The following is an 8118-nucleotide window of genomic DNA, read 5'->3' on the forward strand; positions in this document are numbered from 1 at the left end:
ATTGAAGACTGGTTCACTGTGTTGTTTCTAGCATCTGGCAAAATGTAGCATATAGGCTAGGAAGAGTTGGCCATTATACAATCAGAAATGGAGGATGTAGCAAACTCTCAGGTATGTGTTGCAACATGGACATAGTTCTTGTGTACAGAAAGGAAAGAAACACAAATTCTGCCAAAAATCAAGATGCCTCCATGTAAACTAGCTTTGAAGATTGAATTCATTTAGAATTCATTTCCCCTAATAGTGCATTAGTGAGAAGTATATCTCAACCCACCAGGCTCCTCTGTCCATGGGATTCTCCAGGCAAGGATACTGGAGTGGGTGGTCATGTTCTTCTCCAGGGTATCTTCTCAACCCAGGGATTGAACTAGTGTCTCCTGTGGCTCTTGCATTGCAAGAGGATTCTTTCCTGCTGTGCCATGGGGAAAGTCCAGTGCTGTAGTACTAAGGGTGTAAGTTGGCTTGGAACTGCTGCTGATTCTCGGATGATTCCACGTGAGGATCACACGAAGTTGCTACATGTGACACAACAAAATCAGAAAAATCATAATATGCACCCAAATTCTGCTAATTTGACTCCTTTCATCTCTTTTTGAAAAGACACTGAACTCTCAAAATCCTTGATACCATGTCTCTTAGTCAATATGCAGGCCGATGACTCCTCTTTTTTCCTTCACAAAGGAAGAGGTAGAAATTACTGTTGACTTTATCCTACTCATATTGTTACTTCAGTTCAGTCGCTCAGTCATGTCCAACTCTTTGTGACCCCATGAATCGCAGCACGCCAGGCCTCCCTGTCCATCACCAACTCCGGAGTTCACCCAGACTCACGTTCATTGAGTCAGTGATGCCATTCAGCCGTCTCATCCTCTGTCGTCCCCTTCCCCTGCCCCCAATCCCTCCCAGCATCAGAGTCTTTTCCAATGAGTCAACTCTTTGCATGAGGTGGCCAAAGTACTGGAGTTTCAGCTTTAGCATCATTCCTTCCAAAGAAATCCCAGGGCTGATCTCCTTCAGAATGGACTGGTTGGATCTCCTTGCAGTCTAAGGGACTCTCAAGAGTTTTCTCCAACACCACAGTTCAAAAGCATCAATTCTTTGGCACTCAGCCTTCTTCACAGTCCAACTCTCACATGCATACATGACCACAGGAAAAACCATAGCCTAGATGAACCTTTGTTGACAAAGTAATGTCTCTGCTTTTGAATATGCTATCTAGGCTGGTCATAACTTTCCTTCCAAGGAGTAAGAAAGAAAGTGAAGTCGCTCAGTTGTGTCCGACTCTTTGCGACCCCATGGACGGTAACCTATCAGGCTCCTCCGTCCATGGGATTTTCTAGGCAAGACTGCTGGAGTGGATTACCATTTCCTTCTCCAGGGGACCTTCCTGACCCAGGAATCGAACCTGGGTCTCCTGCATTGCAGGCAGATGCTTTACCGTCTGAGCCACCAGGGAAGCCAAGGAGTAAGCGTCTTTTAATTTCATGGCTGCAGTCACCATCTGCAGTGACTTTGGAGCCCAAAAAATAAAGTCTGACACTGTTTCCACTGTTTCCCCATCTATTTCCCATGAAGTGATGGGACCAGATGCCATGATCTTCGTATTCTGAATGTTGAGCTTTAAGCCAAGTTTTTCACTCTCCACTTTCACTTTCAGCAAGAGGCTTTTGAGTTCCTCTTCACTTTCTGCCATAAGGGTGGTGTCATCTGCATATCTGAGGTGATTGATATTTCTCCCAGCAATCTTGATTCCAGCTTGTGCTTCTTCCAGCCCAGTGTTTCTCATGATGTACTCTGCATATAAGTTAAATAAGCAGGGTGACAATATACAGCCTTGACGTACTCCTTTTCCTATTTGGAACAAGTCTGTTGTTCCATGTCCAGTTCTAACTGTTGCTTCCTGACCTGCATACAAATTTCTCAAGAGGCACGTCAGGTTGGTATTTAAAAGATGTTTTAGAGATAAAAGAAAATCTTGAAAATTGCTAGAAATCATGTGGTTCAACTCAGTGAATCACACTGCCAGCAGGCAAATTATTTCTTGGCAGTAGAAATTGTCTAGCTATCATTTTACTCCCTAAAGCTGATCTTTATAAGAATTCATCGATCCTTAATGTGGAATACTTCAGATGACCTAGTCCAATGGCAAAAATCAAAACCAGTAAAGACTGGTTTGGCAGCCTAGAGACAGTTCACCTTGGAATGAATGGGTCAAGAATCTGAATACAAGGTAATTCTCCAGCTCTTTTCAATTGTTTTTTCATTATGGAGTCCATAAGATTTTAACCTGGAACCACAAATGGAAGTGTTTATTCGGAATAATCAAGCACAGAGAAAAGAAACACCAACTCAAAAGCGAATGTATATGGTATTAAATGGTATTAAATATTAAAAATGGAGAAAGCACCTAAGTGCTTTGATGAACATCTTTTGGCTCAGTTTCTATAAAGAGTCAATGCTCCATGTTTTCATGCGATTTTATATCAGGCAGATAAAATGATTTGCAAAGGAGCGAATAATGTATTTGTGAAATAAAAAGAATGTCGTGGAAAAGCCTGTACCACTAGACTATTCCCAATTTATGAATGTTGGTAAGTCATTTGTGTCTCTGGAGCCCAGCTCTTTTTGGTAAAATGGGGAACAATTTTGCTCATTTTCCACAAATATTATGTTAATCCAGTGAGGGAACACAAGTGAACATGTCCTGTAAAGCATTACATGCTGCACACATTTGAAGTTTGATATTATTTATTATTTTTGCAGGGACTGTAGCACAAATGGTTTCTTAACCATATAATTACTTGTCCCAGAATTGCTATTAATATGAACATGATTTCCAGACATTTCCCTTGCTTGAACTATTTCCCCACTTTCCTCTCATCTCACCTGATATGTCTGTTCTGTCTGCATGATCCCTCCAAACTGCTGTTTCCCTATTCTGCAAATGCCAGGGCTGGCACCATCTCTCTGCCTACCAGATAAGGAACACTACCTATCTGTGTTCCCTTGTTAATCTATTGACCTTTAAGCACAGTTGTGTTTCATTAAGAGGGCATGTACTTTGAGGCAAACATTTTCCACTGGTTTAATTTTAGCTGTAAGAGAGACAAGGGAGGTGTGTTGCCAAAAGATGTCACTTACACCGAGGAGGAGAGGAAGACACTCTCAGGCACATTCCTCTGGTATCATCTAGTATTTAATTTTCTGCAGCAAAGAGTTCTGCTGTACTGATTTCATGGAAAATACAGAAAGAGGTAAAACAATAGAGCATTTCAGCGCTCCTTCCAGGAGGGTACACTGCCAGGGCATGAGGAGCACAAAATAGAAATCAATTTGGATAGATTATGGTTGACTAGTTTCACAGGATATCTATTAGGATCTCTATTACACCAGTTTTTAACTGGTTAACTCTGGGCAGGTTGAGAGCTTTCTGAACCTCATTCTGTGTTAGGAAGGAGTAACAGTAACTTTCTTGTGTAATTATTAGTAAGCGTTAGTACTATTCAATACATGTGAAATGTTCTGGCACACAATGGGAATTTGCTGTATATCTCAGGAAACTCAAACAGGGGCTCTGTGTCAACCCAGAGGGGAAGGATGAGAAGGGAGATGGGCAGGAGGTTCAAGGGGGGCAGATATATGTGTACCTATGGCTGATTCATGTTGAGGTTTGACATAAAAGAACAAAATTCTGTAAAGCAGTTATCCTTCAATTAAAAAACTAATAAATTTAAAAAGTTCTGGCATAAAGTGGGTGCATCATAAATATTACTTATACCTGTATAAACAGTAAATACTATTGCTCTCAGTGGATAGTGACCACATGTCTGTATTGAGAAACAGCTCAAAGAGGCACACTACACATTTGCTGAAGACTTAAGCTATGGATACATAAAGTCTTAAGAATATTGGAGTCCAGACCCCCAGAAAAGCAAGATTCCCTTCCATGTATCATCTATGACTGGCAAATATCCAGCCTCTGATTAAACTCAACAAGGGACAGGATGTCCATTAGCTACAAAGGAATTCATTCCTTTAAAGAACAGTTCTAACTATTAGAAAGAGCTTGCTTACAATCCTTTGAAATTTAGCCTTTCATAAATTCGGCCCATTAATCCTACATCTTCCTGTTACAGTGTTAAAGATGAAGCTGAATCATCATTATTTCATGAAACACCTATGAAAAGAATGAAGACAAAATCATGCCAGACTTAAGTCTTCTCTTGTTTCAGGTCTTAAATTTATCCTTTATGATATCATTGGCAGCCCTTTACTGGCCTAGGTTACTCTAGTTTTTAAAGTATAGTCTTGTTTTTAATGTATAGGAACCAGGTTTGAACATAGTGCTATGAATGTGGCCAAATACAATGAGCCTCTCTTTATTAATTGGCATTCTGTGCGTTTATAAATGTAATCTAAGTTTGCAGTTTATATTTACCTTCCACTAGGAACAACACACGCATTTATTCAAACCAGGACACTTTTGAGAGTGAAAGGTGTGCTATTAGCAATTACACTTGGAAAACAGACATAAACTGGAATTGTTACGATGAGCAAACACAGGTCCTCATCCTACATCAGAAGCATGCTCCCATTTTGTTCTCTTTTACCTCTCTTTCAGTTCTCGTGTAAATGGTCTCTTCTCTGGTTTATTCTAGTAGTTCGTGGAAGTTTATGGAATTCAACTGCATAAGTCTTGTACTATATATGCTCTAATTGCTTCTAACAGATAGCCTTTTGGTAAACACAACTTTCACTTCTTTACTTTAAATCTCACTAACATACCAGGTTTGTGTACTCTCTTTTATAAAAATTTTAAGCTTCCTTTCCTGTACATTCTCTGTACATTAGAATGCTATAATCATGAGACTGTTAAAATTACCCTGGTGTTTATACTTTTCTATTGAATCAATGCTTCTCATATATCTGTGGCTTTTGAGTATTTCTAGCTTTATCAATTTATCTGAGTAATTATCTCTGATATTTCAGGTTGACACTTTTTGGATCACATCATCAAGTCTACAAATAATTATATCAAATTGCATTTATTTAATACTTTGCACATTGCAAAACTGCTTTCATATTCACATTTGAATGTTCCAACAACTCTTGAGAAAGGCTGAAAAAGTATAATTATCTTGTCTTTATAGAGAAATGGATGGCTTAAACTCAAATTTTTAATATCTATTCCAGTGTTCCTTCAACTATGCCATAAGGATTTCTTCTTTCTTATCATTCAATAAATATCTCTACCCTTTTGCCTATTTTCATGCAGTGAATGATATATTTTTAAGAAAACAAGTAGTTATTCAACAGCATCTAAACACTTTCTTTTCCTAAGCCATGAGACTCAGTTTGAAGACACTTTGTAAATAGTACACATCCCTGTGTTTTTGTCCTTCTCGTAATGGAATAAAAATCACTAGACACAGCTTCTGTCTCTGGCCGTGTAATTTTGCCTTACGTTTGGGCTCATGTGAGTAAGCAAAGTTGGTAAAGTTGAAGGGTTCTGGAGATACAGGCAAGTTCTCCATCAGATGCTGCACATTGTTGTACTTCTATCTTATTGTTCTATCAGATGGACACAAGGATAACTTTAAACTCCTTTTCTAATAGTTGCCAATCACTGCCAGACAGTGGATACACCTCATCTCATTTCAAGGATATCCTGCACCTGGAAAGCCAGATACTTAGTTCTTGAGAAGATACTGATTCACCTTATTTGAAAAGATCCTCATGTCTGAATTATAGATTCCAGGATGTAGTTTTTCTTCTCCTCCTCCTTGTCACATTTTTTTGTTCTCCAAAGTACTGAGATTAGGTTCACGCCCTTTAGTTCACTCTTTCATCTTTATTTCTGTCTTCTCAGTAGCAACCTTTTCTATTTCCTAATACATCAAAAATAGAAACTTAGCCCTTATGTGTTTTTAGTCTCTTTGTTAGCAGATATTTTATCTATGGTACAAGTTATAATGTAACTCCTCCCTTTCCTTCCTGCTGGCCTTTAAGACTAGATGTTTGTAATGAAGATGAGTAGTGCAGACAACTCAAGCCCCTCAAAGGAGAAGTTTAATATGAATGTTCCAAGTCTTTTTCTTTCTCAGACTTGGCTGCTGCTGTTAAATTTTGGTCTTCTGGCAAGATTGGAACCCCAGGAAGAGAAATAATATAGTATCTAAGGCATAATACATCCTGACTACTCTTTATATGGCACCAAGGCCAATTTTAATCTGCAAAAACTGAACACTGTGTCTTTGGACCAAAAGTCCAAATCCCAACTCTTACAAATTTACGACTTGACCTTGGGCTTGCTACTTGATTATTCTAAGCATCAGATTCTTCACTTGTTTAAAATGAAGGGCTTGAGCTAGCTGCTCCTCAATATTTTTTTTCCTATTTTGATAATAATTTATTCTTATCATGAATAAGGTATTTCATATATGGTTTTGAATATCACACAATAGTCCTCTCCCTGGTTGGGTGTGATGGGTTTGATGACCAGGAGATGGTAACTGATACTCAGTGGTGTTGCTTTTAAGAGAATGATTTACTTCTTTTAACCTTCTATTAACTGCTCATGAATATCCTTCATTTTGTCTTTACATTCATTTCACATATTTCTTTCTAGAGTATTAAATGCATAGAAAAATCACTTTACTTGAAGAGATTATTTTTTTAAGCTTTCACATTCATAACTCATCATTGAGATTCTGGAACTTTAGAAGATTTGTGGACTTTAATATTCTGTGCTCTTCAGAGTTTGTGTCTGTGAATATACTTGTCTGTGATGGAGTCTAGGTCCCTGCAGGGTAAAAAATATGCAGCTCTCAAAGGTAAAAGTCTCTATCTAATTTTAGGTGGTTTCTGTCTCCTATTTATCACGTTTTTTTTTTTTTTTTTCCTCCTCAAGTGTCCGATATTTCCTAGGGTCCAATATTTCACAAGCCCTGCAGCATAGCTGTGAGATGGGTAACAAACCAATTTATATTTTATAGATACTAAAACTGAGGCACAGAGAAAGTATGTGACCTGTTCCAGCACTCCAGCAGCTCAGCAAGGAATAGCAGAATAAAGATCAAGAAAAGAAATAACCTAATTCCTCTGTGATTCTCTTTTGCTGAGGATCAGAGCACTGAGCTGACAGAATCTCTGAGAAACTAGCAGCCTACTATCCTCTTTGTAGGGAAGCCTATCTATGAGTTTATTCAGTAGAGATGGTAAGCTCCTGACTATAGTCTATACCAGTGTTTAACATTCTTCATTACTAGAATGTCCTTCCTCAGACTTTGCCATCATCCACAACCATACATTGGCACTTCTCAAGTCATGCCTTGAACCGTGTAACAGCCTTCAGACTAGGCTGTTACAGTAATTCCTCTCCTCCACTCCCTGCTTCTACCTACCTCACCCAATCTGTTCTACATTCTGTGTCCAGTGATCTTCCTTAAGGCACTATTTCATAGCACCACTTGAGTGTGCAAAGTGTGTAAAGGCTTCCTGGTTCCCAACATATCAGGCCTATATTCTCTGCCATCAGAGTTGGATTCTGCTCCATTCATTATTCAACCATATTATCCTATCATGTCCCTAGTCCAGATATGCAGGTCTCTTGTTTTCTTTCCTCAGGATCTCACTTTGCTTTTAAATCTTAGTCTCCCTGCGTCCTCCTTGAAGCCTTTGTTGACTGCTCTAGCTGCAGCAATCTCGTTGCTGTGTTAACACTAATTGTCCTGTGGTTACTGTTACCCACAGTCATTCTCTCACTGCATTTGTGTCTCTTTAGTCTATCTGGACCATTAAGCTTCCAGGACTGCTGTGTCTTCTTTTTGTCTTACAATAGTATGAAGTACAATAAATGAAGACTATAAACAAAATGACAGTGTTCTCAATAAGTGTTAGTCGACTCTGAAATTCAGTGTACTGGATTTGTCAGTTATATTGTAGGCGTGTATGTGTGTGTGTATTTATGAGTAAAACTTTTTACTTTTGAAACAGAAAATAGAGTTACAGATGTATTGTATAAAATAAACTATGGTTACCAGGGAGTAAGTGGGAAGAGGGATATATTGGGAGATTGGGATTGACATATACATACTACAATATATAAAATAGATAACT

At 38.6% G+C, this 8118-nt stretch overlaps 1 non-coding gene across 1 annotated transcript; it reads right to left on the reverse strand.

Moving 5' to 3' along the window:
• Positions 1 to 1383: 1383 nt before the first annotated feature.
• On the reverse strand, positions 1384 to 1456 carry TRNAC-GCA. Its single transcript has one exon. It is a non-coding gene; the product is annotated as a tRNA-Cys (tRNA).
• Positions 1457 to 8118: the final 6662 nt, after the last annotated feature.

The sequence above is a fragment of the Bos indicus x Bos taurus genome, chromosome 9 (genome assembly GCF_003369695.1).
Source record: "Bos indicus x Bos taurus breed Angus x Brahman F1 hybrid chromosome 9, Bos_hybrid_MaternalHap_v2.0, whole genome shotgun sequence".
NCBI lineage: Eukaryota > Metazoa > Chordata > Mammalia > Artiodactyla > Bovidae > Bos > Bos indicus x Bos taurus.